Source organism: Oryctolagus cuniculus, chromosome 1 (assembly GCF_964237555.1).
Source record: "Oryctolagus cuniculus chromosome 1, mOryCun1.1, whole genome shotgun sequence".
Lineage (NCBI taxonomy): Eukaryota > Metazoa > Chordata > Mammalia > Lagomorpha > Leporidae > Oryctolagus > Oryctolagus cuniculus.
This window is the reverse complement of record NC_091432.1, coordinates 103,271,766-103,281,455: the sequence shown is the minus strand read 5'-3', so window position 1 is coordinate 103,281,455 and position 9,690 is coordinate 103,271,766. Positions and strand designations below refer to the sequence as shown.

General features: G+C 41.1%; 1 long non-coding RNA gene across 3 annotated transcripts in view; it reads left to right on the top strand.

Annotated features, from left to right (window-relative positions):
- The first annotated feature begins 3,878 nt into the window (after positions 1-3,878).
- Positions 3,879-9,690, top strand: part of LOC127491747 (uncharacterized) — a 58,037-nt gene continuing 52,225 nt past the window's right edge. For 2 of the 3 annotated variants that reach the window (XR_011390563.1, XR_011390562.1), the window contains exons 1-2: positions 3,879-4,515; positions 8,305-8,384. This is a non-coding gene — a long non-coding RNA (uncharacterized lncRNA). The remainder of the gene's footprint in view (positions 4,516-8,304; positions 8,385-9,690) is intronic. The other variant, XR_011390560.1, reaches the window with a different exon arrangement.

Genomic DNA, 9,690 nt, shown 5'->3' with positions numbered 1-9,690 from the left:
TAAGGCAGCATTTTAGGTGATAAATTTATACTTTTGTTGGTATTGATGGTGAGTGTGCAAAGTTGGGGTGGGGTATCTTGGTCCTGTTTGGTTAAAAGCCTTGGTTTCCAGTAAAAGCAACTCTGTAAGATTTTCCAGCTAATTATTCAAGGATTTGAGAAAATGCAGAAGCAACCCTTGCAAAGGAGTTAAAATGGCAAAAATGAGTGAAGACAAAGTACTTTATGTATTTGCTAAGATTGAAATGGTATTTTTTCCTTCTTGGGATAAATGTCTTGGTTGTAGTAGTCCATCTAGATTCCTTCCTGGATTATTCTGCTAAGATAGAAACATTTTCAATAAAGATTTGTAGAGATTTTTCTGTGCTGGAGTGTTTTATTTCTCATCAAATTAATGTCCCTTAGCTCTCAGTACCATGTCAGTATCATTAGTATCATGTCAGTATCATTACACTAGCCTTGTTGATTTTGCAAATTGATCTCTTGTAGGAGTAGATCAAAACAGTCCCCACTGCGCTGGGTGTCTGGTTCTCCCAAGCAGAACGTGCGTGTGGCCAAGGGGCTTGGTTTTGGGAGAGCAGGGATGGAGGAGAGGAAGTGAATATTTCCAGCCTATTTCTCTTCACATCATTTGTGTTACATGAGTAATTTTTCATGACATTGGGTATCCGGGGCAAGTGTTACTACTACTAGTGACATTTCTACATCAGACTCTGAAAATCCACCAGTCAGGATCCAGGAGCATGCGACCATGTAGGCACCACGCCCAAAGGAAGGCATCTCTTGGGGCCAAACATCACAATGAAATGGAAATTCAAGAATAAGTCAGAATTATCCTTGGAATGAGTAACAGTTTGGAAGAATCTCCTTTTCTTGATGATTTTCTGACCTACAAAGGGCCTCTGAGCCCACTGGCTCCATTATTAATCTGTATCAGGGCAATTTTAAAAAATTTATCTGTATTGTTCTCCCATATGTCTTATTTCCAAATCTGGGGGGACAGTCACACAGGCAGTTATTTAGCTTACTTGAGATGATCAGTAGCACTACCTTTTGGCTTGTTCTACATGTAGACCATAACCCAGCAAAAAGGACACGGAAGGAAAGATATTTGAGTTTTTCCTTTAGCTTTAATGAGGCTCAATTTTAAGGGAAGCTCTATTAAAAATGCACTTTATCTTATCCACTCTCTTTTGAGGTAGCTCTATGAATAGCCTGACCTGTAACCTGAAGGAAGTGGTCAATCAAGTGTAGACTGACGTTATGCAAGATCCTGATCCATGAAGTTGTCCACTTCCAGCATGAAACTGGGGAGCAAGGAGGAGGCAAGCACATGGTAAGAAGTTAGGTATCCGGAAAATAGTGAAATCACACGCCAAGGGCTCAGATTCTCTGAGCATCAGGTTGTATGTAACTCTAGGTGGAAGTTTGAGGTCATGTTCTGAAGTTAAGCATGAATTTCTTGAAATCAGAAACCATAGAGAATTTATTTTTTATTAACTTCATTTGTGAGTCAAATACGAGATACTCAATAATTCCTCGTTGAACTGAATTAATCTTGGATATTTACTGTCCACTGATCCTAAATATCTTTTTTTAAAAAAGATTTATTTATTTTACTTGAAAGTCAGAGTTACAAAGAGAGAGAAGGAGAGGCAGAGAGAGAGAGAGGTCTTCCATCCGCTGGTTCACTCCCCAATTGGCTGTAACTGCTGGAGCTGCGCTGATCCGAAGCCAGGAGCCAGGAGCCTCCTCCCAGTCTCCCATGTGGGTGCAGGGGCCCAAGGACTTGGGCCATCTTCTACTGCTTTCCCAGGCCACAGCAAAGAGCTGGATTGGAGGAGGAGCAACCAGGACTCGAATTGGCACCCACAAAGGATGCTGGCACTGCAGGCGGCGACTTTACCTGCTACACACAGCACTGGCCTCCTAAATATCTTTTAAAAACGATTTAGTGGCCGGCGCCGTGGCTCTATAGGCTAATCCTCCGCCTTGCGGCACTGGCACACCAGGTTCTAGTCCCGGTTGGGGCGCCGGATTCTGTCCCAGTTGCCCCTCTTCCAGCCCAGCTCTCTGCTGTGGCCAGGGAGTGCAGTGGAGGATGGCCCAAGTGCTTGGGCCCTGCACCCACATGGGAGACCAGGAGAAGCACCTGGCTCCTGGCTTCGGATCAGCGCGGTGCGCCGGCCGCGGCGGCCATTGTAGGGTGAACCAATGGCAAAAAGGAAGACCTTTCTGTCTCTCTCTCTGACTGTCCACTCTGCCTGTAAAACAAACAAACAAACAAAAACAAAACAAACCCACGATTTAGTTATTTATTTGAGAGGTAGAGAGAGCGAGAGTGCACATGAAAGCACACTTCCTTCTGCTGGTTCTCTTCCCCAATGCCTCCAACTGCCAGAAATTGACCAGACTGAAGCTGAGAGCCAGGAACTCAATCTGGTCTCCCACTAGGATGGCAGGTACTCAATCACTTGAGCCATTGCTTTTGTTTCCCAGGTCTGCATTAGCAGGAAGCTGGAGTCTGGAGCTGGAGTCCAGCATCCAGAACCCTGGCGCGATGGAGTGGGATGCAGGCATCTTAACTGATAGGCTAAACTGCCATCCCTGCTCCTAAATACTGATACGGATAATTACAAGTTGATTACAGCAGAATCTGTTGCATTAGCTTTATGTACACATGATGCTTCTCAATGTTTCTTCTGAATGCGTGAGTAGAGATATCCATTAACTGGTATTCTCGATCTACTTTTCAATTTGCCTATGACTATGGCTGCTATTCATTGACATTTTAAAATTTTATTATAAATCAATAATTTATAATTATGTATGGAGTGGAAAATGATGTTATTATTTATGAATACAATGTGAAATAATTTGAGCTATTTAACATGTCCATCACCTCAGACACTTGCCATTTTTTGTGATGAAGACATTTGAAATTCACACTTAGCAATTTTGCAATGTATGATATGCTATAAGTAATTATATTCACCACACTATGTGAAATATTTTTAAAAATCCCCTTATTTTTCCTAACTGAGATTTTATGTTCTTTGACCATCATCTCCCCATTCCTTCCAACCCCAGCCTCTGTGCACGTCCCCTCCTTCCCCCACCCTTCTACTCTCTACTTCTATGGATTCCACTGTTTGGAATTCCACGAGTAAGTGAGACTATGTGGTGCTAGTCTTTGCTTGGCTTATTTCACTTGACATAATGTTCTAAAGTTCTGGTTCCATTCATATTGACACGAATGACAGAATTTCTTTTTTTTTTCTCTTTTATTAAAAAAGATTGATTTTTACTTACTTATTTATTTGAAAGGCAGAGTTATAGAGAGACAAAGAGAGACAGGAAGATCTTCTATCCACTGGTTCACTCCCCCAAATGGAAAGCCACAACAGCCAGGAAAGCCAGGAGCCAGGAGTTTCATCTGGGTCTCCCATGTAGGTGCAGGGGCCCAGAGACTTAGACCATCTTCTGCTGCTTTCCCAGGTCATTAGCAGGGAGCTGGATGGGAAGTGAAGCAATCAGGACTTGAATTGGTACCCATATGGGATGGTAGTGCTGCAGGAGGTGCCTTATCCCAGTGCCTTATCCCTTATCCCACAGCGCCGGCCCCCAGAATTTCTTTTAAAGGCTGAATAGTGGGGCTGGTAGGCTGGTACTGTGACACAGCAAGTTAATCCTCCACCTGCGGCGTCCCATATGGGCGCTGGTTCTAGTCTCAGCTGCTCCTCTTCCAATTCAGCTCTGCTGTGACCTGGGAAAGCAGTAGAAGATGGCCCAAGTCCTTGGGCCCCTGCACCTGCATTGGGAGACCCGGAAGAAGCTCCTGGCTCCTGGCTTCGGATTGGCACATCTCTGGCCATTGCAGCCATCTGGGGAGTGAACCAGCAGCTGGAAGATCTCCACCTCTCTCTGTAACTCTGTCTTTCAAATAAATAAAATAAATCTTAAAAAAAAAAAGGCTGAATAGCATTCCATTGTGTATATACACCACCTTTTCTTTGCATCTGTTGATGGATACTTAGGTTGATTCTGTAACTTAGCTGTTGTGAATAGTTCTGCAATGAACATGGCAATACAGGTATCTCTCTGACAAACTTATTTGAAGTCTTTTGGGTAAATAGCCAGAAGTGAGATTGCTGGATCATATTGTAATTATATTTTTAACTTTTGAGGCAGCTTCACACGGTTTTTCATAATGGCTGTATTAATTTACATTCCCACCAACAGTGTACAAGAGTTTCATTTTCTCCAGATTCTTGCCAACACTTGTTATCTTTTGTCTTTTTGATATAGTCATTCTGACAGGTGTGAGATGATATCTCATTGCGGTTTTGATTTGCATTTCCCTAGTGATTAGTGATGTTGACCATTTTTTCATGCATCTGTTGGCCATCAATGCATATTTTATGAAGTGCTAACCCTGGGCTAAGCCGGTATTGTGGATGATTGTGGATGTCTGCTTTGAAATAATATTCCAAAACTTCAGTGATGTCTTTTCAGTGTGAGTACCTCTTCTTATATGTGTATATTTGGTCATTAATAAATTATATCCTTGAACTGTTTTATGACTATATTATCTATTATAAAACCTTTACAATACTAAGGATTTTAAAAGATAAATATTTAGCTATTTCATTTATTGACAGTAAAAATTTATTGGATTTTTTCTATTACCTAAATAATATTTAGAAGAATTTATTGACTAATTTCTCTTAAAAATATTTGTGATGTATCAATTTTAAGACCTAAGTTTAACTTCATTTGATTTCAGTACTTCATTTGAATGAATGTCATAGCTGCAAAGGCTACCCAAACATTTTTAGATCTAAGTAAATATAGTGTATCATTGGCTGTGCTAAATATGTTACAAAAGTAATGTATAGTTCCTCCTGTGAATAATGCAAAAGCATTATTTTTAAATTTGATTAGTTTGTTTTCATCTTAGCTGGTGTCAACTAGTCTTGCAAAATCATTGAAGGTATTGCCTTTTTACATTTTTAATGCATTAAGTTAAAACCGTACAAACAATTTTAAAAATGGTTTATTTAATGTATTTATTTGAAAGGCAGAGAAACACAGGCAAGCAGCTCTCCCAACCATTGGTTCACTCCCCAAATGCCTTCAATAGCCAGGGCTAGGCCAGCCCAAACGCTAGGAGTCCAGAACTTGGTCTGGATCTCCCTGACTAATTGAGCCATCACCTCTTGTCTCCCAGGCTGTAAATCAGCAGGAAGCTAGAGTTAGGAGTGAAGCTGGAGATCAAACCAACACACTTCAATATGAGATATGGGTGTCCCAAGAAGCTTCTTAACCACAATGCAAATACCCACCCTCAAATTCTTTATTTGGGAAAATACTTAACAAGTTAAAAAAATCTATTTCCACCTTTTAAAAAAGAAAACTATAAAGATACGAGAGATTTTATAGGTGATGCCTTCCTGTACTGATGTTAGAAACAATATCACCTGATGGAAACACTCCTAAACATCCTCTAAACTGAATCTTTTTGCTGTATGAATTTCTAAAGGCATCATTAAAATGTCATCTTTACCTTGATGGACCAATTTAAATGCAGATTGTGTTTGTTATTTAAAAGACTCCTGCAGGCAGTATTATACTATTTAGAAGTATTTTTTCTATTAAATGAACTACATTAGGCCAGCGCCAGGGCTCACTAGGCTAATCCTCTGCCTAGCGGCGCCGGCACACCAGGTTCTAGTCCCTGTCGGGGCGCTGGATTCTGTTCCAGTTTCCCCTCTTCCAGGCCAGCTCTCTGCTGTGGCCAGGGAGTGCAGTGGAGGATGGCCCGAGTGCTTGGGCCCTGCACCCCATGGGAGACCAGGAGAAGCACCTGGCTCCTGCCATCGGATCGGCGCGGTACGCCAGCTGCGGCGGCCATTGAAGGGTGAACCAACGGCAAAAGAAGACCTTTCTGTCTGTCTCTCTCTCTCTCATTGTCTACTCTGCCTGTCAAAAAAAAAAAAAAAAAAAAAAAAAGAAAGAAAGAAAAAAAATGGACTACATTAATAATATCCTTGAACCTCGACACAGTACAAAATAATGGAAGTGAATTTATGGAGAGGGCCATCATCCCTCCTACTGTTCCTAAGTTCCTCTTGTCCCTGGAGTTGTTCTTGGAACCATAGGTCACACCTAACCCACTGTAGGAGAGCTCCTGTGTTCATGTATTGGTTCATTTTCTGTTACTATAACAAAATACATGAGCAGGGTAATGTACAAAGAAAAGAGGTTTAAATAAAAAAGCTCATGGTTTGAGAGGTTCCAGAACATGGTGCCTCCTTCTGCTTGGCTCTGGTGAGGGCCTCAAGGTGGGTAGCATCACAGTGGTTGGAGATGTATGGAAGAGTCAGGTGGAGAGACAAGGTTCAGGGCTCAGGCTCACACTTTCCATAATAACTGGCTCATGCAAGATCTAAGTCTGGGAGCTGGCGCTGTGGTACAATGGGTTAAGCCACTGCCTGCAGGGTTGGCATCCCATATAGGTGCTGGTTCAAGACTCGGCTGCTCCATCTCCAATCCAGCTTCCTGCTATGGCCTAGGAAAGCAGCAGAAAATGGCCCAGGTCCTTGGGCCCCTGCAACCACATGGGAGACCCAGGAGAAGCTCCTAGCTCCTGGTTTCAGCCTGGCCTAGGCTTGGCTAATGTGGCCATTTGGAGAGTGAACCAGTGGATGGAAGATATCTCTCTGTCTTTCCCTCTCTCTTTGTAACTCTGCCTTTCAAATAAATAAATAAATAAATAAATCTATAAAAAAGAAAACTAATTCTGCAAGATTGGCATTAATCCCTTCTAAGGGTTGTCCCTCTAATAACTTAATTACTTCCCATTAATCCCTACTTCTTAAAAATTCTATCACCTCCCAACATCTCTTCACCGGAGACCAAGCTTCCAGTACACAAACCTTTGGGTGATGCTCGTAGCAGTTCACATTTTAGTGATCAACTCATCTTGCTTTGCCTGGGACATTCCTGGTTTTAACATTGGAGATTTTATCTTTCCAAAATAATTCTTCATTTTGGGACAAACCTGGACATTTGTTCATCCCAGTCCATATATTAAATATAAGCAAATCTTAGTTTCTTTTTTCTTTGATGACCTCTTCCTCCTCTTCATCCTCTCTCTCTCTCTCTCTCTCTTAACCCCAATGAAGTGTCTGGTGAGATTCCTAAGACACAAGTCCCCCACATGAGAACTTATAATAGCAATTCTTGCTAGATTCCTCATTAAAGTCTTCTGTGGGTACCATATGAGAGAAGCTGGTCTGACTTGAAGAACCACGCCACGATGTGTTCTAAATCAGGGCTAGGTCCATGAGCATCAGTGGTTCCACCAAGGAGGGATTGTGGTGTTTGTCAAGGCATGGCAGGAGCATAAGTTACACAGTCATTAATCAAGTCGGCACTAAAGACTTTTTTTGTCCAACCTGATTCTAAAGTGACACCCGTATGAAAACGTTAAATTCAACTCAGTTGGGAATATCTTAAGAGACAGCAAACACATTTCCCCTAAGGTTAAGATGCCATCTTTTCCCCCACCTAATCTAATTAATGAAAAACTCTAACAGCTGTTCTCATTCTGCATGTTAGAATCATTTGGAAGTTAAAGAAAAAATTGCTATATTCAGAATTTGCCTAAGACCAATTAAAATGGGATTGTTAGGGGATGAGTGGGATGCAGACATTGGGAGTATTTAAAGGTCCCCATGTGATTCCAGTGTGCGGCCAAAGCTGAGAACACTGACTCATCTACTCTTATCTCTCCCATGGTTTGGGATTGTTGTCAGGTCTGAATGAACTCATAAATTATTCAACAGTCTCTTAATCTGTAGTTTTGGTTAAAAATACCTTTCAAAGGCGGGTGTTATGCAGTGGGCTTAGCTTCCGCTTAAGATGCCAACATCTTATGTTGGAATGCCTGGTTCAAAGACAGACTGCTCTGTGCTTCCAATCCAGCTTCCTACTGATGCATCTGGGAAGGTAGCAGATGATGGCCCAAGTACTGTGTTGCTGCCACCACTCACATGGGGAGACCAGGGTTGGGTTCCAGGTACTTTGCTTTGGCCTGACCTAGCAGGTATTTGAGGAGTGAACCAATGAATGGAAGATCTCTCTCCATCTCTCTTTTCTCTACCACTCTGCTTTCAGATAAATAAATCTTAAAAAATGCCTTTCAGAGGGAGGAAATATGTGATCAATAGGATGTTTTTACAGAGATGATTCTCAATGGTGTCTCTCATTATTCTGAAGGGATTGTCTTTTGTTTTTCCAGATGGTGCTGTGCTGTGGTTTGAACAGGATTTGGCTTTGCAACTCATGCGAGTGTTTTAAGTCCCAAAGTCATAGTAAAAGGTGATAGAGAGGGTGGAGTCTTGATCCAATTGTGGTGGGCCTAGTGGGAGTTCCTGAGGTCCCTAGGTCATTGGGGACATGTTCTTGGAAGGTGGTTATTGCAGGAGGTGGTTGGTTATAAAAACTGAGTTGGGTTCCTCTGCTTTCTGCTCCCTGGCTCTCCGTATCATCTTCCCTCTGCTCCTGTTCTGCCTCCCACCATTCTCATCAGACTCCAGACTGATGGGGCTACCTGTTTTTGGACTGTAAATCTGCAAAACTGTGAGTCAAAATAAATCTCCCTTCACAAGTAGCCTTTCCCACATATTTTAGTTATAGTGACAGTTGACGAATCCTTTCAGGTTTAAATATCAGTATTCCCTCTTTTAAAATAAAATCTGCAAACCATCTTACTACAAAGAAATAGCATAATTCTTTGTGAATTCTCTAACAAAGGTTTCCAGAGCTTTGGGAATTACATTCCACTGTAATGTCTGACATATTCTAAGTCTCCCATGAACGTTAGCTCCTTCTAGGTAGAAAGTTAGGAAGTCTTGCATCCTATACTTTTAAAATTTAAAAATACCTCTCAGGTCAGTTAAGAACACTTCATAAGTGAAATTTAAATATAGATTAGTTTTCTTACTACTAATGTTGAAATAGAATCTTCCGACTGGAAAATAATTTATCATCCTCTTTAGAGTAGTCATTTTCCACCAGTTTTAGGTCCAAAATAAAGTATTTTATGTACGCTTTGCATACTCTTTTATAGAGTCTTTTATAAATAATGTGGTTATCATAACCTTGCAGTACTAGTAACCACAGATATTAAAATTAGAATGTACAAGACTTTATGGAAATGGTGTATTTTATTTATTTATTTATCTATTTATTTATTTTTTGCCAGGAAAGTTCAGGGCACGGACCTGGGTTTGGCAGAATCCTGGGTGTTAGACAGCCCATTTATGGCATGAGTGGGCTGGTCAGCAGCTGGGAGCAGCTTACCTACCAGTGGCTGAGTTCCTAAGGGTTATGCCCTCAGATTACCATAGAGTTTTTTTTTTTTTTCACATCAGTCCTACATATTTTTCTACCCTTCATTTTATTATGAAAATTTGTTGACATGCAGAAGAGTTTAAAAAGTCATATAGTGAATATCTGTATTTCACCATCTGTAATTTACAATAATTATTTAGCTCTAGTTCATCTCTCTCTCCATCTAGCTACCCTGTATCTTTCTGTTAATCTATTTCATATGTAGGTGAATTTCAAGTCAGTGGAGACATCAGGGCACTCACCTCTAACTATTTTAGGATGCATATATTAA